This window comes from Carcharhinus amblyrhynchos, chromosome 16 (genome assembly GCF_965287045.1).
Source record: "Carcharhinus amblyrhynchos chromosome 16, sCarAmb.v2.hapA, whole genome shotgun sequence".
NCBI lineage: Eukaryota > Metazoa > Chordata > Chondrichthyes > Carcharhiniformes > Carcharhinidae > Carcharhinus > Carcharhinus amblyrhynchos.
The window spans coordinates 4,968,414-4,989,920 of NC_137339.1; positions in this window are offsets into that span (position 1 = coordinate 4,968,414).

Below are 21,507 nucleotides of genomic sequence, written 5' to 3' on the forward strand. Positions count from 1 at the left end.
TTGTGAAAGTTACCAGCCAGCATCTACCTGGGCTACTGTGCTTTTTATGGAGTTTCTTTTAACCAACTTTAATACCACTTTCCTAAGGGCAATGAGCAATTTGCAGGAAAGCCTGACCCAGCCAGCAGTGCCCACATTCCATAGGTAAATAAGAAAAACATTCCTTGGATCGAAAAAATATTTATTTTCCAAAGTAATGACACCAGATTAACCTCAATCAAAGGGAGTATTCATATATCTGAACATGAGAGAATGGCAATAAAATGCTAGGATTGAGGTGCTATTGGAGGCCCAGAGGTTAGAAGTCAGAATTGAATGTTAAGGTCAAAGTGCAAAGACCTTTGTTGTGTTGGCAGCTTTCATCATAACTTCACTCCAGGGAAAAGGTTAAAAACGGGGGCACTCATAAAGGGCATCTTTGGTGTGTCTCCTTGTGTTGATTGATGTGTTTAGACATCATATGACGGGCAAATACATTTCACTTCTTGGTGCTGGGGTCAATAAGAAGCCCAGAGGAAACAAAGTCTTCTAAATCTGTGGCTCAGCACTTAACTTCCTGTGTCCAGAGGGTTGTTGGTTCAAGTCCTGGTCTAGGAACCTGAGCATAAAATCTAGACTGACACACCAGTGCATTGTGTCAATTGGGACATTAAGTCCTGGCCTGTTCTCTCAGCTAGGATCTCGTGACACTACTGTAGGGGGAGCTGGGAGTGTCCCTGGTTTCTGGCCAATATTTATCCCTCATTCAACATCACTCTTCACCCCATCAATTGAGAAATAAGTGCATATTTCACGATTATCTTCCTGTAGAATAAAGTCATTGAGTTCCTTGTAAAGTGGATACAAAACCTAAGCTTAATTAAAATATTTTCATAGAATCATAGAATCCTACAGTGCAGGAGGAGGCCATTCAGCCCATCAATGCTGCACCGACCACAATCCCACCCAGGCCCTATCCCCATAACCCCATGCATTTACCCTAGCTAGTCCCCCTGATACTCAGGGTTAATGTACCACGGCCAATGCACCTAACCCACACGTCTTTCGCAGAGTGGGAGGAAACCGAAGCACCCAATTGAAACCCATGCAAACATGGGGAGAATGTGCAAACTCCACACAGGCAGTGACCCGAGCCAGGAATCAAAGCCAGGTCCCTGGCGCTGTGAGGCAGCAGTGCTGAGCACCGTTCTTCCACGCTGCCTCTTGTTGATATCGTAGAATCATTCTGCACAGATACATTTTACTGTTCTCAGTTGGATTTGATTCTTTGAACAATGTGACCATTTGTAAATTGACGGATTAGCTGTTAGTTCTAACTGTATCATGATGCAGCACTTGCTCTATGAAAGGGCAATTCAGTTGATCCTGCCCCCTACTCCTTCCCTGCGGCCCTACAAGACCTTCCTTTCCAGTTGTAATCTCTTCCATATAGGCTGCACTTGTGTATGGAGCAGGATTTAAAGGGACAGGCACCAGGAGAGATCTCAGAGGCTGAACTCTTGATCGCCACCCAGTGACCCAGTTGGAAAGTGCCGGTGGGTTGAGGTTCGGACTCATCCCTGAGGTGGGATTATCGAGAAGCCCAATGAACACGGCCCCCCCTGAACAACCTGCGATGCCAGGTAATGGGGTTAATCACTGTCGCTCATCGGGGAACAACAAGGAGTTAAAATGATCATGGAATTTGTGGCAATAAAGAATATGGTTTCTCTTAAATGCAGGGATCAATTATTTACAGGAAATGATATTTATCGATATTGCGGGTTTTTCCTGGTATAATGGACAGTGTGGTGCTGAACGGGCAGTTCCAACCCTGTTTCTGAGTGAAGTTAGCAGTGACTGTCTGCAGCTTCCTCTGTCTGTTGTGGTCACAGATAGAGCCTCCGTATTGCTTCATATCGTACACGGGTTCTAACTACTAACAAGTCTACTTTGACATTTATTTCCCAAACTTGTGGACAAGAACAATGGGAACACGACAGGCTCCGAGTTCCCCTCTCAGGTCACACACACACTATCCTGACTCACTAATCTATCACAGAATCCCTGTAGTACAGAAGGAGGCCATTCAGCCCATCGAGTCTGTACTGACAACAGTTCCATCCCAGGGCCCTGTCCCCACAAACACACACATTTACCCCACTAATCCCTCTAACCTACACATCCCAGGACACTAAGGGGCAATTTAGCACGGCCAATCATCCTAACCCACACATCTTTGGACTGTGGGAGGAAACTGGAGCACTCAGAGGAGACCCACGCAGACACGGGGAGAATGCGCAAACTCCACATTGACAGTGACCCAAACTGTGAATCAAACCCAGGTCGCGGGAGCTGTGAGGCACTAGTGCTAACCACTGTACCGCCAGCCCATCTGTTCCTTCAGTGTAGCTGGAGAGAGAAGCAAAACCTCAGCATTATCCAGGAGGCTCCAGGATTTAATTACCTAGATCAGAGGTCTCCAAACTCTGATCCAGATGGGCCCGCTGTGGGCTGGATGCGGTCCACAGGCTGTAGTTTGGAGACCCCTGGCCTAGACAAAGAGGCCAAACTGGAGAAAATATTTTTATTAATTATAAAAAAAATTAGCAGGAGACAAATATGGGCTATCAGTCAATTGGCTATGAGAAGGTGGGGCCAGGCAGATGGACATGTCAACTGACCAGTGGAAGCTGTGAGATGGCCGATATTGGACATGATTTGATCAAACCTCCAGAAATGCATCCAAACAGAGTTGGCAAGCCCAGCTGTGTCAAAATCCCGGAATTCCATCCCTTCTGGAATCTCCCTACCCTGAACCACATGGACTGCAGTGGTTCAAAATGGCAGCTCACCGCCGTCTTGTCAAGGGCAACTAGGGGACAAGCAATAAACGCTGGCCCAGCTAGCAAGGCCCACATCCTCAGAGTGTTAAGGCTACTGCCTCCATCCAGCTGGAGTGGACAGATTGTGCCTGTTAGCAGTAGGGAGTGAGTGAATTACCTCCAGACAGTTTCCTGCGGGTGTCACTGGATAGAGATTACAAAAGGTCATGAATGTAGCCCAATCCATCACACAAACCAGCCTCCCAACCACTGACTCTACCCACACTTCCCACTGCCTCGGCAAAGCAGCCAACATAATTAAAGACCCCACGCACCCCGGACATTCTCTCTTCCACCTTCTTCCTTTGGGAAAAGGATACAAAAGTCTGAGGTCACGTACCGACCGACTCAAGAACAGCTTCTTCCCTTCTGCTGTCAGACTTTTGAATGGACCTGCCTTACATTAAGTTGATCTTTCTCCACACCCTAGCTATGGCTGTAACACTACATTCTGCACTCACTCGTTTCCTTCTCTATGAACAGTATGTTTTGTCTGTATAAGCACGCAAGAAACAATACTTTTCACTGTACATTAATACATGTGACAATAATAAATCCAATCAGATCAAAGATTGGGATTGAGATACTTGGGCAATCACCTCCTCCCCGGCACTGAGGCTGATGGCGGAGACCCGAATTACACCCAAGCTGAGGTCAGGTAGTCTGGGAGGGTCAGTGATAGCTGTTTTACTAAAGGAGTCTGGCTCCTGTTTTTACGCAGTGAAACAGCCAGGCTACATAGGGCAATGCTGCTCAAGATTCCTTCCCGTAGTGGGTTTGGAAATGAGCGAAAAAATGTGATGTAAATGTTATGGAAATAATTATCTGGCTGTGGTTTCATAAAGGCCATTTCACTCCTTCCATACTATATTTGTAGTAATTTATTTCTGTTGCCAATTTTCCGGCTCCCTGTTGGGGTTAGTTACATCACCCATTAAGGCAGCTACTGTCTGTGCTGTATTGTTCAGAGTTCTCCGCAATTAAAACTCCTACATATCAAATAAACAGCCGCTCGTATTGGCCAATCGTCAAGATCCATTAACCAGTTACACTCATGTTACTGTGAAAGTTGCTGATTATGGTATGTTTAGTAATCAGTTAATCTAGAGTAGACTCAGCCCTGCTTACTGATTGGGTTATAGCAGATTAAGGTGCCCTGAATACAGCAACAAACAGAATAACACAAATAAAAACAGAAAATTCTGGAAGTACTCAGCGGCGCTGGAGAGAGAAAAACAGTAAAATACAAAAATCTGAGGTCACGTACCAACTAACTCAAGAACAGCTTCTTCCCTGCTGCCACCAGACTTCTAATCATAGAATCCCTACTGTGCAGAAGGGGGCCATTCGGCCCATCGAGTCTTCACTGACCACAATCCCACCCAGGCCCTATTCCCGTAGCCACATATAGTTACCCTGCTAACCCTCCCTGACACTAGGGTCAATTTAGCAGAGCCAATCAACCTAATCCGGACTGTGGGAGGAAACTGGAGCACCAGGAGGAAACCCACGCAGACACGGGGAGAATGTGCAAACTCCACACATTCAGTGACTCGAGACCGGAATTGAACCTGGGTCCCTGGCGCTGTACTAAGCACTGTACCTACCTTATATTAAGTTGATCTTTCTCTGCACTCTAGCTTTGGTGTATCACTATATTCTATATCCTTTCCTTCTCCCCTATGTGCCCTATGAAGGAACGCTTCATTTGTCTGTATAGCGTGTAAGAAACGATACTTGTTTGTTAATACATTTCACAATAATAAATCAAATCAAAGAGTAAATGTTTCATGCTGGTTAGTTGAAGAAGGGTAGGGAAAGCAATGTGAAATAGCTCCTCAGAGGCCGGTGTCCCTTCACCAAATGTCCATTATTTACAAACTTATCTCCACTCCTCAGAGTGTTTCAGGGACAGAGTCAGAATCCGGAGAGTCAGTAGCCCTGACACTCCCGTACTATATACAGCTGAGGCTCCCTGATTGGGCAGGCAACCATTACCTCAATCAGGGAGCTCATACTCCAGGAGGCCCACCTCATGGGCCTCGCTGAGAGAGAACATTACACAATGCTGGTGATAAAAGAGACAAACAGACATCCCATCAGGAAGGAGAGCAGAATTTTTCCAAGGTGACCGTTCCTGGAGGAGAAGGGAAAACGAAAGAGCAAAAAAGCTGCAGATGCTGAAAATCTGAAACAAAATACTATCATGAGTCTGTGTGCGGCCATCGATTATTGGAGTAAATATTGATTGGATGCGTGTGGGGCTGGGGTCTGCCTGGGCTCTATGGACTGAGGACAAGGGATTGCCACTGACTCAGACCACCAGACCTGGCAGCAAAAAGGGAAAGATTGCGGGAGGCAAATGGGGAGGGAATGAAATGGTGGAAATTGATAACAGGATATGGGGGGTACTTGGGAGAGGGCAGGATGATGTTTTATGAAATGTTTTCAGGGAAAGGTGAAGAGGCTGGGGTTCTTCTCTCTAGAAAACAGTTAGAGGAAGGATGACCTCTTTCTAAAATAACGAAACGTTTTGATCCGGAAGATCAAAAGAAGATGTTTCTACTCATGGGGGAATCCAAAACCTGGGGCTTTAAATAGTCACCAAGAAATCCAACCAGGAATTCAGGAGAAACTTTTTCGCCCAAAGATTGATGAGAACAGAAAATTCACTCCCAGGGGAATGGTGGAGGTGAATAGTATAAGGGGAAGTTAGAGACATGAGGGAGAAAGGAAGATAAAGATGTGTCAATAGGGTGAGAAGAGGAGACTCGGAGAAAGTTCACACGCAGTACAACTATCAGCTTGTATCCATTAGACCAAATGACCTGTTTCTGTGCTGTAGGTTCCACATAAAGTAAATAGAATAAAATCCCTGCAGTGCAGAAGAGGCCCATCAAGTCTGCATCAATTCTCCGAAAGCGCATCCGTCCTCTTAAACCCCACACATTTCCCACGGCTAATCCACCTAACCGGCATAATGTGCAGACTCCACACAGTCACCCAAGGCAAATTGAACCTGGGTCCCTAGTGACGTGAGGCAGCAGTGCTAACCACTGTGCCACTGTGCCTCCTGTTACACCAGGCACAAAGACTCGTGTAGTCTAGTGATTACATATAAATCCTCCAGAGACACTTCTTAAATCAAAACTGGGGAAAAGACTTCCAAGCGGAATGATGATGTACACAGTAAAATCTCTGTAAAATCTAAGCAATCTCATTAATACTCAGTTGGTTTTAACACAGACATACGTCAAGTTGTATAAGTCGACAGGAAGAATAAGAAGGGGACTTATTACCTGTAATGTGCAAGTCTAAGTGAGATAGAGGAGCAAAGGGGTCTCGGAATACAGATACCCTATCAATCACCAAACATTGTGATCTAACCATCCAAATATTAGCTTTTCATTCTAGGGGGGCAGAATTGAAAAGCAGGGAAGTTAATACTAAACCTGCATTGAATTTTGGTTGAATCGCATTTAGAGTATTGTGTGAAGTTCTGGTTCCCATATTATTAAAAGGATACAGAGGCACTGAGCTGGGTACAGACAGGATTTACAAGGGATAAGTGCATGGGTGAACATATCAAGAAAGGATCGACAGGCTAAACAGAAAAGAAGGCTGAAGGGTGATCTAATAGGGGTGTTTAAAATTCTGAAGTGTTTTGACAGAGTGGATAGAGAGAGAAAGTTCCCTCTTGTGGGGAAGAATGTAACTGGAGGCATCAATATAAGACAGTCCCCGAGAAATCCAATCAGGAATTCAGAGGATACTTCTTTACCCAGAGTGTGGAACTCACTGCCACAGAGAGCGGCTGATGTGTAGCCAGGTTTAAAGGGACACCAGATAAGCATCTGAGCAAGAAGGGATTTTTTTTTATTCATTCATGGGACATGGGCATCGCTGACTGCTCGCATTTAGTGCCCATTTGCACGAGGGCAGTTGAGAGTCAACCACATTGCTGTGGCCCTGGAATCACATGTAGGCCAGACCGGGTAAGGATGGCAGATTTCCTTCCCTAAAGGACATTAGTGAATCAGGTATTTTTTTTTCGACCATGGTCATCAATAAATTCTGAATTCCAGATTTTTTTTATTGAATTCAAATTCCACCATCTGCCGTGGTGGGATTCGAACCCAGGTCCCCAGGAACATTAGCTGAGTTTCTGGATTAATAGTCTAGCGACAATACCATTAGGCCGTTGCCTCCCCAGGTAATGAAAAAAATGGAAATTTAGATAGGAGGAGGTTTACGTGGAGTATAAACACCAACGTGGACTAGTTGGGTCAAATGGGATGTTTCTGTGCTGTACTTCCTATGAAATCCTGCCTAAAACCCTTTGCATACTTAAACCCTGCTAATCCCCACTAAACGATGTACAGTTTGTACTAAGCACTGATTGCTGCTGAAATAAAGATAAACTGTATTGCCTGCAGACTTGTCTCATTTATTTGTCAGAAGTTTGCAATGTTGGTAAGGGGAGCTGGTACACTGTAGTGGGTAAATCATGTTCACTGTACGGGCTGTGAGAGAGATTCATTGCATAGGCACAGGATGATTGCAGCTATAAGCCTCATCTAAATGTTGATAACATTGTTGATGCATCTTAGCTTTCTCAGTTTATTTATCAATGTCACAAGTAGGCTTACATTAACACTGCAATGAAGTTATTGTGGAAATCCCCCTCATTGCTACACTCCAGTACACTGAGGAAGAATTTAGCAAGGCCAATGCACCTAACCAGCCTAAGACAAAGGGTCATCTAGATTCGAAACATTGGCTCTATTCTCTCTCCACAGGTGCTGTCAGACCTGCTGAGATTTTACAGCGTTTTTGTTTCGGATTCCAGCATCTGCAGGATTTTGTGTGCAACTAACCAGCGCGTCTTTCCGACCAGGGGGAGGAAACCCACGCAGACACAGGGAGAATGTGCAGATTCCACACAGACAGTGACCCAAGCTGGGAATCGAACCCAGGTTCAGGCAGCAGTGCTAACCACTCTGCCACCATGCCTCCAGGTTACAGAAAATAAAAAGAAAACCAGCCAGAGGTTCCGTTCCTCTTCACTGTCCACTAATTGCTGAGAGAGATTTGAAAGAGAGAAAGTGATTGAGTTGAGCTGATGTTCGGCTCACACTAACTGATTCTTCTCATCTGGAGTATTCAGACTAAATAATAGTTTGCACTTTCGGACTATCCCTTATTGTCTCTAACTTCAAGTTGCTGATTTTATGTCTTTTGGTAATTAACAGAAAAATGTCAGTCATTGATTGATGAAATGTCAACACAAAATACAATGTCTGCAGTTCTTACATAGACAGAATTCAATCAAATTCAGTCACTCTGTGAAGAGAGGATTTGCACCTTAGTTGAAGGAGTGAGTATTTGGTAAAGAAGAATTCTTAACCCTGCGTCAGAACTGGGGACAGTCTCAGAGGAAGGAATCTGAGACTGAGATGAGAAAAAATGTCTTCACTTTGAGGAATCTTTGGAACTTTCTACCCGAGAAAGTTGTAGACGCTGTGGTGTTGAATAGATTCAAGACTGAGATAGATGATTGATCTATCTGGGAATCGGGATATGGGGAGTGGGCGAGAAAGCATAACTAAGGCAGGAGATCAGCCACGATTGTGTTGAATGGTGGAACAGTCTGGAGGGGCCAAATGGCCTACTTCTGTTTCTTCTGTCCCAGAAGAAGAGTCCACAGAGTCACACCTCAGGCTGGGGGGCAGAGTGATCCTGAACTCCAGACTGGGATCTTCAAGACGTTGGCTCCATTAACTGGACAGCTGGGTCGTGATGCAGAGCGATGCCAACAGCGTGGGTTCAAATCCCGCACCAGCTGAGGTTATACATGAAGGCCCCACCTTCTCATCGTTGTCCCATACCCGAGGTGTGGTGATCCTCAGGTTAAATCACCAGCTCAATGGCCATCTGGGACAATGGTCACTTCACTATTTGAAACCTTCTCAGAACAATCCATTCAACCTTCCACACTGATCTCCAGTATAATTAAGGACCCCATGTTCCTCGGGCATTCTCTCTTCCACCTTCTTCAATCAGGAAAAAGATACAAAAGTCTGAGGTCCCGTACCAAGCTCCTCAAGAACAGCTTCTTCCCTGCTGCTGTCAGACTTTTGAATGGACCTACCTCGCATTAAGCTGATCTTTCTCTACACCCTAGCTATGACTGTAACACTACATTCTGCACTCTCTCCTTTTCTTCTCTATGAGCGGTATGTTTTGTCTGCACAGTGAGCAAGAAACAATACATTTCACTGCATGTTAATACACGTGACAATAAATCGAATTGAATCAGAAGATAAAACTTCGGCAGTATTTGTTAATAATGAATACCTGTTGAGCTTTCAGATGGTTGGTGAATGTGACTGCTTGTTGCAGGGGACAGCGTTCACCTCCCAGGATATTAGTGAAGGTAGAATCTTTCAGATACAGCCCCGGTTTAGCTGTTTTCAGTCGATTTTGAAGATGTAAGATGTGGAAGCCGGGTGTCCCAGCCCCGACTGATAGACAGAGCTCGAGGGAAAACTCAATTAAAGGAATCTGCTGTCAGATAGTTTGTTATGCAGCAATAATTACAGAACGTCACACAGAGTGAATATACCCTGAATCTTTTAAAAACTTTGTGTGATCAGCTGAGGGGAGTGTGGGTGCAGCGATATTTAATTTCACACATCAGAAACTGTAGCTTTGTAACTGAGTACGTTAGCTCACAACTTAAACCAGGAAAAGTTAACTTGTTTTTGCAAGGTCGGTGCTGATGGATCTCTCTGTTCTTTGCTTCAGGATCCAATGATGGATTAGCCATCACGAGCCTACCGGGGGAGATTTTAACAATGCCAGTGTTAAATAATGCAGCTTCCTCGGAGCAGGATATACAGCAGGCTGTTGCGTTTCCCATAAATGGGGATAACTGAGAGTCACTGGCACAATTCCGAGATCACAAACTTCCCTGTTACCTGCATCTGTCCCCAATCTATGAGCGATGGATGTTCTCAGTGCAAGGTGCAGCAGACATCTCCTGTGTTCAGTGAACGCCCCCTCCTTCTCCTCGAGTCCAATCCCATCAACATCATCATGGGATAGTGCGGTGGCACAGTGGTTAGAACTGCTGCCTCACAGCGCTGGAGACTTGGGTTCGATTCTCGCCTCGGATCACTGTCTGTATGGAGTTTGCACATTCTCCCCGTGTCTGCATGGGTTTCCTCCGGGTGCTCCGGTTTCCTCCCACTGTCTGAAAGACGTGCTGGTTAGGGTGCATTGACCTGAACAGGCACCGGAGTGTAGCAACGGGGGGAGTTTCACAGTAACTTCATTGCAGTGTTAATGTAAGTCTTATTTGTGAGTAATAAATAAAACTTTAGACTTTTAAAAATCATCGCAGAACAATGAGAATCAAGCATTGGGTGTGGGTGGGGGTGGGTGTGGGGGTGTGCGTGGGGGTGGGTGTGGGTGGGGGTGTGGGTGTGCGTGGGGGTGGGGGTATGGGTGGGGGTGGGTGTGGGTGTGGGTGGGGGTGGGGGTGTGGGTGGGGGTGGGTGTGGGTGGGGGTGTGGGTGTGCGTGGGGGTGGGGGTGTGGGTGGGGGTGTGGGTGTGGGTGGGGGTGTGGGTGTGCGTGGGGGTGGGGGTGTGGGTGGGGGTGGGGGTGTGCGTGGGGGTGGGGGTGTGGGTGGGGGTGGGGGTGTGGGTGTGCGTGGGGGTGTGGGTGTGGGTGGGGGTGTGGGTGGGGGTGGGGGTGGGGGTGTGGGTGTGGGTGTGCGTGGGGGTGGGGGTGTGGGTGGGGGTGTGGGTGTGCGTGGGGGTGGGGGTGTGGGTGTGGGTGGGGGTGTGGGTGTGCGTGGGGGTGTGGGTGTGGGTGGGGGTGGGGGTGGGGGTGTGGGTGTGCGTGGGGGTGGGGGTGGGGGTGGGGGTGTGGGTGTGCATGGGGGTGTGGGTGTGGGTAGGGGTGTGGGTGGGGGTGGGAGCTGCTGGGGAAGAAGGAGGATGGGAGAGAGGAGAAGACTCAATGTGGTTGATCACAGAACCAGCGAGGACATGTCTTCTCACACAGTGAGTTGGATTGTATTGTCTGCAAGATCAGAAACAGATTTCAATCGTAACCTCCAAGACAGAATTGGATAAATGATCACAGGAGGAAAATCGCAGGGTCACTGGGAAAGATTAGAGGAATGGGGCTACTTGGACAGTTTGTTAAAGAGCTGACACATGCTCACACTTACACACATACACTCACAATGGGCCAAATGGCCTCATTCTGCAGCTGATTATGAAAGGAAATCGAAAAGCAGGAAGTTTCCAATCAGTAAGAGCCGAGGTTCACGCTGGTGAGCAGAGAGCGATGGAAAACCATTGATTCCATCACAGTCACCCAATCGCAGAGCTGGTCCAACCTCTGGCCCCTTCAGTAGAATGATTTCTGTCAGGTCTCTGAGTGACAGGGTTGGCGTGATGTGGAGATGCCGGCGTTGGACTGGGGTAAACACAGTAAGAAGTCTCACAACACCAGGTTCAATCCAACAGGTTTATTTGGTAACAAATGCCACTAGCTTTTGGAGCGTTGCTCCTTCATCAGGTAAGTGGGATCTCCATTCACAAACAGGGCATATGAAGACAACACTCCGAAAGCTGGCGGCTTTTGCTACCAAATAAACCTGTTGGGTTTTTACCTGGCGTTGTGAGACTTCTCACTGCGACAGGGTTGGAGCAGGCAACATCTTGTGATTTTTACTAAACAAAAGGATGAAGTGAATTTGCTTCTTAGACATTCTGTCTTTGACAAACACTCCACACTGACGGCACTCGAGAACCCAGAGAGTCAAACAGAAAACCACTGATTCAGTAAATTCAAAAGGTGAAGCTGTTAAAAGCTGGAGATCGCAGCACTGCTGAGCAGGCAGTGGAGTCTTTCAACTGTCGACAGTTCTTGCCTTTCACACAAATCATGTCTCATGCTGTTGACTGATTTCTGTAAGATATTGTCGGCAGGACGGTTATATTCTTTGCTCCTTCCGAGAGATTACACTCTCTCTTTCACACTGTGTTCTGCAGCAGTCTATCTTTATTCTTTGACACAGATCAAGGCCAAGATTCTCCGATCTCACTCATCCCATCACCACCGCTCCTAGCGAGAACACAGAGTTTGGCACTCAGCCAAAACCCCGCTCACTGCAGCGAGGGCGAGGGCGGAGGCGGAGAGTCCCGGCCCTGGGGGGGTGAGGGCGGAGAGTCCCAGCCCTGGGGGGTGAGGGCGGAGAGTCCCGGCCCTGGGGGGTGAGGGCGGAGAGTCCCGGGGGGTGAGGGCGGAGAGTCCCGGCCCTGGGGGGGCGAGGGCGGAGAGTCCCGGCCCTGGGGGGGTGAGGGCGGAGAATCCCGGCCCCGGGGGGGCGAGGGCGGAGAGTCCCGGCCCTGGGGGGGCGAGGGCGGAGAGTCCCGGCCCTGGGGGGGTGAGGGCGGAGAATCCCGGCCCCGGGGGGGTGAGGGCGGAGAGTCCCGGGGGGTGAGGGCGGAGAGTCCCGGCCCTGGGGGGCGAGGGCGGAGAGTCCCGGCCCTGGGGGGGCGAGGGCGGAGAGTCCCGGCCCTGGGGGGGTGAGGGCGGAGAATCCCGGCCCCGGGGGGGTGAGGGCGGAGAGTCCCGGGGGGTGAGGGCGGAGAGTCCCGGCCCTGGGGGGCGAGGGCGGAGAGTCCCGGGGGGTGAGGGCGGAGAGTCCCGGCCCTGGGGGGGTGAGGGCGGAGAGTCCCGGGGGGTGAGGGCGGAGAGTCCCGGCCCCGGGGGTGAGGGCGGAGAGTCCCGGCCCCGGGGGGTGAGGGCGGAGAGTCCCGGCCCCGGGGGGTGAGGGCGGAGAGTCCCGGGGGGGTGAGGGCGGAGAGTCCCGGCCCCGGGGGGTGAGGGCGGAGAGTCCCGGCCCCGGGGGGTGAGGGCGGAGAGTCCCGGCCCCGGGGGGGTGAGGGTGGAGAGTCCCGGCCCCGGGGGGGTGAGGGCGGAGAGTCCCAGCCCCGGGGGGGTGAGGGCGGAGAGTCCCGGCCCCGGGGGGTGAGGGCGGAGAGTCCCGGCCCCGGGGGGGTGAGGGCGGAGAGTCCCGGCCCCGGGGGGGTGAGGGCGGAGAGTCCCGGCCCCGGGGGGTGAGGGCGGAGAGTCCCGGCCCCGGGGGGGTGAGGGCGGAGAGTCCCGGGGGGTGAGGGCGGAGAGTCCCGGCCCCGGGGGGTGAGGGTGGAGAGTCCCGGCCCCGGGGGGTGAGGGCGGAGAGTCCCGGCCCCGGGGGGGTGAGGGCGGAGAGTCCCGGCCCCGGGGGGTGAGGGCGGAGAGTCCCGGCCCCGGGGGGTGAGGGCGGAGAGTCCCGGCCCCGGGGGGTGAGGGCGGAGAGTCCCGGCCCCGGGGGGGTGAGGGCGGAGAGTCCCGGGGGGGTGAGGGTGGAGAGTCCCGGGGGGGTGAGGGCGGAGAGTCCCGGGGGGTGAGGGTGGAGAGTCCCGGCCCCGGGGGGGGTGAAGGCGGAGAATCCCGGCCCCGGGGGGGTGAGGGCGGAGAGTCCCGGCCCCGGGGGGGGTGAAGGCGGAGAATCCCGGCCCCGGGGGGGTGAGGGCGGAGAGTCCCGGCCCCGGGGGGGGTGAAGGCGGAGAATCCCGGGGGGTGAAGGCGGAGAATCCCGGCCCAAGTCTTTCCTTCAATGTGAGTTGTGCTCAGGTTGTAGGGTTAGGATTTTTTCAAGACATACTGACACATTCTCACTCACACTGACAAACTAACACACTTACACATAAACATACACACTAACACACAAAACTCTCAGCCACAGTAACAGATACATACATACAAACTCACACACACACAGAGAATAGAAGAAAATTCTAAGTTGTTTTACATTCAGGGTAAAAGGAGAGAGTCGTGTCCGTTAGGATCACAGAGCAGCCAGAGGATGTAGGTAGGGTTCTAAATGAATACTTTGCATAGGTGTTCACCAGTGAGAGAGACGATGTGTGTATATAAATCAGGGAGAAGGACCGTGATACAATTAAATAAGACGTTCTGAGTGGCCTTTAGGTTTAGAAGTAGATAAATCTCCAGGGCCAGATGAAATCTCTGCTAGGCTGTTCTGGGAGGTAATGGAGGAAATAACAGGGGCACTGGCAACTCTGCCAGAGTTCCTGCAGCAGCCAGGGACACAGATCCACTGATAGATTGGGGCTTGTTAACCATCTCTGGAGCTAGGCCCTTGTTGGCCCTTCCTCTGCCTCAGCCACCGAGGCCAGAGGCGGTCTTGGCCCCCTCACAGGCATTGAACTCTCTGGTTCAGAGGCTGGTACGTACGGACTGGATGCAGCAGCCACTTGCTTGTTTCCTAGACCTGACTCTACTCTCCTGTGTAACAGTGGACATGTTTCTTTACTCGAGGGCCCTGTGTCTCCACCACACGTCGGGCTCGCCCCGATTTCTCCACCACCACCCCCCCGGCAGGCAGGAAGCTCCACCCCAATATTCCCTGTCAAAACAAGGTCACCAACATCAAACTGTCCCTTTGAGAGCCCCTCTGTCTGAGGGGCTTGCTGAGCCCTCCACGCTCCCCAACAGATTTGGGAACATTGAGTCCGGCAGGTATGTAGGTCCTGACACATTAGCATTGCTGCGAGTGTGGCCCCAGCAGTGGGTTAGGACAGTAACTAACTTGCCAATCGGAATGGCAGTGGCCTGTCAGCCTGTTTTTCCAGGGAGGCCTTGACCATCTGCATGGCTTGCTCCGCCAGCCCACTGGAGGCAGGATGGTCAGGGGCTGACCTGAAGTGACGAAAGCCACTAGACCCGACCAAAGTCTGAAACTCGGCAGTCGTGATTCTGTTCCATTTCCGATACCAACACTCTGGAGAGGCCACAGATTACAAAGATCCACCACAGGTTTATCAACAGTGGATGTGGCTGTGGAAGACCTCATGAGGGTGGCACAATGGTTAGCACTGCTGCCTCGCCGCGCCAGGGACGCGTGGCCTTGGGTCGCTGTTTGTGAGGAGTCTGCATGTTCTCCCCGTGTCTGCATGGGTTTCCTCCAGGTGCTCCGGTTTCCTCCTGTAGTCCAAAGGTTAGGTACGTTGGCCATGCAGGGTGTCCAAGGAATGCAGAGCCAGTGCCATCTCGTGCGGAACAGGTGGTGAGAGTGTGGGCTATGGTAGTGGGAGGTGTCCAATGCCCCGTGTTCCTGGCCAATGCTGGAAGGTACCGTGAACTATACACTGCTAGTTGCAGAGCTTATCTCTGCACCCTTGTCAAGGCAGCACTGAGCTACCCTCCTGGAAAAGCCCCATCAATGCCTCACAGTCTGACACCATGCTGAAGTGCTGTCAGTTGATGCATTGGTGAAACTTCTTCACTCTGCAGATAACTGCGAGATTTTCTTTGTTGATTTGTACCTTTTCGCGTGGGTCTGGATAAGATGCTCTTTCGGAGAGTAGGTGCACACTCGATGGGCTGAATGGCCTCTCTGCGCCGTAGGGACTCTGTGAGCCATAATCACACTGAAAAGCTTTGATATTATTCCTGTTCCCAATTCCTTATCTTCTTATATTCTGAGCTCCAGGTGCTTTCCAGAGATAGAAAAATATGTCTCAATCAGAACGGTGCTCCGTACAAGCACTAATTTTATATTTCTTAAAGTAATGAAGAGATCTGCAAAACCTTCAAAGGGTCAACCAGAAGGATGACTTTGATCTCATTTCCTCAGCTTGGTACATCAGTGATTCACTCACCAGCTCAGTTACTGAGACAGTCAAGGTTATTTTTCCGATTCCGTAATCTCGAGAGTTTTTTTTCCAAACGAAAGTGTGGCAGTAACTAATCAGATTAATAATTAATCCTGGGTGAGATTCCAACCAGCGCTGCTGCTTGGATATTCAGGCTATCTCTCCACAAGAGGTTGTGATCCCATTACAGACATTACCGCCTCACTAGAGTGTGTAGGGATTTCCCGTTAGAGTGCAGTGTTACCACAATCCTGACTACCCGCTACTTGGCCGAGCTTTACTCAGGGAGTTGTGGTGTTTGAGCTAGTGGGGCAGTGGCAGGGTTAAAATCATGATGTGGAGTTGCCGGTGTTGGACTGGGGTGGGCACAGTAAGAAGCCCAACAGGTTTATTTGGTAGCACGAGCTTTTGAAGATCTGCCCCTTCATCAGGCAAGTGGGTTAAAATCGATCTGGATTCGTGCTCCTGGCCTCTGCAGATGCAACAGCAGAAGTACGCTGTCGAATTGCTGCTTGAAAACCCAGCCGGTTCACCCACATCTCTCAGGAGAGAGAAACGCTCGCTGCCCTCGCCCAGTCCGTGCCCAACTCCAGTCTCACACCCACACCTTCCCCCACGCAGCAACACTGACCTTCCCATCGATACTCACAACCCACAAATGAATTAAAAAGAGGCCCAGTGAGCCATCCACATGATTAAATAATTAACAGGAAGCAATATTGTGCGAGGTTTCACGCAGTGAGTATTCCAGCAGCTCATATCAAATCAAACCAATTTTCAGCAAGTACTCACTGTAATAATGGTACACCACCTCCATCTGCTGGCCGCACAGTGTATCACACTTTTTAAAACACTGTCCCAGAAAGTGGGTATCACTCTAGGCAGGGACTTATTGCCCATTCCTAACTGTCCTCGAGGAGGCGGTAGTGAACCACCTTCCTGTCCATGTAGTGTATGTACATTAACACACCTGTTCGAGAGTTGAAGGATTTTGACTCAGCGACAATGAAGGAGTGACGATATATGTTTATTGATTTATTTATTAGTGTCACAAATAGGCTTACGTTAACACTGCAATGAAGTTACTGTGAAAATCTCCTGAGTTGCCACACTCCGGCACCTGTTCGGGTTACACCAAGGGAGAATTTACCATGGCCAGTGCACCCTAACCAACATGTCTCTCGGACGGTGGGAGGAAACTGGAGCACCCGGGGCAACCCACGCAGACACAGGGAGAATGTGCAAACTCCACACAGACAGTGACCCGAGCTAAGAATCGAACCCGGATCCCTGGCACTGTGAGGGTGCAGTGCTAACCACTTTGCTGCCCCCAGTACATTTCCAAGTCTGGATGGTATGTGGGTGGAAGGAGATTGTGCAGCATGGGACCTCATCACCTCACACTAGCCTGATTATTAGTGGCTGCTTCCATCAAAAAGTGATGAAGAATGGCTTCAATTTCACATCTGCTCCTTCTCTACCTCTGATCGATTACTGGTATTATTCATCTCTTGACGCCTGTATCTAAATTGACCCTCTGGCACAGACCCAATGAGTGCTGCATTGTCAGAGATACCGTCTTTTAAAATTAGACATTAAAATCATAGAAATCATAGAAACCCTACAGTACAGAAAGAGGCCATTTGGCCCATCAAGTCTGCACCGACCACAATCCCACCCAGGCCCTACCCCCATATCCCTACGTATTTTACCCACTAATCCCTCTAACCTACACATCTCAGGACACTAAGGGACAATTTTAACATGGCCAATCCACCTAAACCACACATCTTTGGGCTGTGGGAGGAAACCGGAGCACCCGGAGGAAACCCACACAGACACGAGGAGAATGTGCAATCTCCACACAGACAGTGACCCGAGCCAGGAATCGACCTGGGTCCCCGGAGTTGTGAAGCAGCAGTGCTAACCACTATGCTACCGTACCACGCGTTCAGTCCCATCTGTCCAGTCAGGCTGATGTGTAAGACGCTATGGCGCTATTTTGAAGAAACACAAAAGAATTCTTCCCATCACCACACAGTAATTATTCAGACAATTTTGTGGGATCTTGCTCTGCACACATCGGCAGTAGCAGGTTTTTATAATCGTGACTGTATTTCTGAAAGGTCTTCATTGTTTGCAAAATACCTGGGGACAGTAGGACTAGGGGGCACAGCCTCAAGATAAAAGGGGGGCGGTTTAGAACGGAGTTGAGGCGGAACTTCTTAGAACATAAGAACATAAGAAATAGGAGCAGGAGCAGGCCATCCAGCCCTTCGAGCCTGCCCCGCCATTCAATAAGATCATGGCTGATCTGTCGTGGCTCAGTTCCACTTTCCCGCCCTCTCCCCATGACCCTTAATACCCTCTCCTATCAAAAACCCATCAACCCGCGTCTTAAAAATATTTAGCGAGGCAGCCTCCACCACTTCAACGGGCAGAGAATTCCAGAGATTCACCACCCTTTGAGTGAAGAAGTTCCTCCTCAACTCCGTTCTAAACCGCCCCCCTTTTATCTTGAGGCTGTGCCCCCTAGTCCTATTGTCTTTTTTGAGCGGGAAGAGTCTTTCCACCTCTATCCTATCCATCCCATTCATCATTTTATACGTCTCAATGAGATCTCCTCTCATTCTTCTAAACTCTAACGAGTACAAGCCCAGTTTATTCAGCCTCTCCTCATAGCTCAACCCCCTCAACTCCGGTATCAGCCTAGTAAACCTCCTCTGCACTCCCTCCAAGGCCAAAATATCTTTGCGCAGGTGCGGCACCCAAAACTGCACACAGTACTCCAGTTGCGGCCTCACCAATGCCCTATACAGCTGCAGCAAGACCTCCCTACTTTTATATTCAATCCCCTTCACTATGAAGGCCAGCATCTTCACTCAAAGGGTGGTGAATCTCTGGAATTCTCTGCCCGTTGAAGTGGTGGAGGCTGCCTCGCTAAATATTTTTAAGACGCGGGTTGATGGGTTTTTGATAAGAGAGGGGATTAAGGGTTATGGGGAGAGGGCAGGAAAGTGGAACTGAGCAGCGACAGATCAGCCATGATCTTATTGAATGGCGGGGCAGGCTCGAAGGGCTAGATGGCCTACTCCTGCTCCTATTTCTTATGTTCTTACGTTCTTATGTATGTGGAAGGTGCTTTATTAATGCACTGGGTCAGTCAGCTAGGTGCCCAGCCGTTCCAGGAGGGGGGACTGACATGAATTTAGGAGAACCACTCCACCGAGCCTCTTTACTGAATAAACAGCAGCTTGGAAGGGGGAACAGAAACAGAAGTGTTGATTCCTTCATCTGGGGTTCCCACCCTGGGAAAGGGGGTGGTGATTGAACAGAAATGGATCCTTCCCCATAGGGCAGCTCTCAGCTTTAACACCCCCAACATCCCCCTCAGCTGATCTATGTCCCAGTCCAGGGCAGCTCTGCAGCACAGTGGCACACAGTATTACCTCAGTGCCAGGGACCCAGGCTCAATGCCCATCATGGGTGACAGGGTGGAGTTTGCACATTCTCCCCATGTCTGCATGGGTTTCCACCCACAATCCGAAGATGTGCAGATTAGGTGGATTGGCCATGTTAAATTGACCTTTAGTGTCAGGGGAATTAGCAGGGTAAATATGTGGGGTTATGGGGATAGGGCCTGAGTGAGATTGTGTAATCAGTGCAGGCACAATGGGCCAAATGGTCTCTTTCTGCACTGTAGGGATTCTTATGAATCTTTGTCTGAAAATGGTGACAAGATAAGATTGGGAATTCCCAGAGCAACACTCATAACTGACCCCTCTCCACCCCTTCACTCACCTCCCCCTTACTGACAACTGCCCCAATAACCAATCCACTTCACAGTTAGTGTGTTACATTGACTGGAAGATGAATTATAATGTCCAAAGGTGAAAGGTTTTATATAACGCCCCCAATAAGGAGCAGTGGAGATGAGCTGAGTTGCTCTGAGAGCTAGCATAGACACAATGGGCTAAATGTCCTCCTGTGCTGTAACTATTCTCTGATTCAATGAAACTTACTTTCTCTCCCTCCTCAGAATTAATCTCTTCTTTTCCTAATTACCTTCCAGTTCCTAATGCAAGCAGTCAGTTTCCATGTTTTAGTTTCTGCAACCCACCTCACCAAGACTATTTAACTACAGGGGCCTCGCAGCACAGCCCCACCCTGACAACTCACACGCAACAGGGTTTTGATGGGTAGCCATCAGTGACAGGGAGCCTGAGTTTCCCCTTCACTAATACAGACAAACAGCCAGCAGCTGAAGTCGATCGTACTGATCCAGAGGGCTAGTTACTTAAACAGGAACACAAGGAACCATCCATCCCCGGGCGGACTGTTACATCTATAACAATGAAACCAGTTCCAAACTGCTGGCTTCTCATCACTAACCCCTCAAGCACAGGAAATAGGACTTTCCTGTTAGTTATTTCAGAACTCTGCAGGGATTTTAAAATGTTCTATTAAATCTGAGGTTTTTTGCATTCCTGACATCTGCTCCACTGGAAACAGACCCTGTACCTCAAAATCCCCCCCATCCTGGCATCATCCTGCTGAACACTAATGCCCTTTCTGTCCGAGATGGGAAACAATAATCGCAGCACGTGAACTGTGACATAATGAACGTGCCGTAAATATGGATCATACACTCGATTACACTGTTCCTTTCCCACAGCATTTTCAGAGAATTGTACTCAGCCACACCCTGTGTGTTTTCCCATACAGCTAGTGTGTTCCACTGACTGGAACATGGATTGCAATGTCCAGACTTGGGTGAAAGGCGTGTTATAACGTCAGTCTCTCTTTCTTTCCCATTAACTTCATTAACTTTAGTTTCTGCAACCCACATCACCAAGACTATTTAACTTTCCCATTAACTTTGCTGCAATTTCTTCCCCGGAATGCATCATCTCATAGTTATCGACAAGAAACAAGAGAGTGTTCCAGTGACAGAAACAGATTCTGGTTTAAACTCTCGCTACAAGGGATTTCTCCGCACAGGAAATCACTGGCACATCCTTGAATAAATAGTTTGTTCCAACAGCCTGATGCTGCTGTGCTTTTGATAGACATCAAGTCCACAGGAAAAAGATATTAGCACTTCTAACACGCTGCTAATTTAAATCACACGCGGGGCATACGGAGATATAGACGTAGAAATAAAGAAGGTGCACAGCAAGGCCTGAGGCTCACCAACATCTGTGGAAAATGATTTCCAGTATGTTTCATTTCAGTTTATCTACTCTGGTGGGATAATATTCCCCTTCCCCATCCCAGTGCCACTCATTCACTCCTCCAACTTCACTGAAATTCAGTAACGTGGGTCAAAAGCAGGGATTGAAAGCAAGAGCGCCGTGTTTGAGAAATAACAACTTTATCCACATTAACGTAGCAACTTCCACCACCTCGAGTCACTCCCAAAATGGCAAATGTAACTGAGCTTCTCTCCTGCAGGGTGAAGGCACACTTCAGCGGGAGAACACCTACAATACTCTTCCCTCATCAGTGGTTGGTTACATTGAAACATAAAAGATAGGAGCGGGAGGAGGCCATTTGGCCCTTCGAGCCTGCTCCGCCATTCATTACAATTATGGCTGATCATCCAACTCAATAGCCTAATCCTGCTTTCTCCCTTTGATCCCATCTCCACACCTCCCCCCCCCCCATTCACCCGAACTCCAGCGAAACCAATCCTAATCTAGGCAATCTCTCCTCATACATCGGTCTCGCCTGGTAAATCTTCCCTCAAGAACATCCTTCCTCAGAAAAGGAGACCAAACCTGCACACAATACTCTCGTTGTGGCCTCACCAAGGTTCTGTATAGTTGATCTATACAATCTACACTTACTTCTCCACAATGTAGTCGGCGCTTAACCATCTCTTCCCTCCACTGCTGA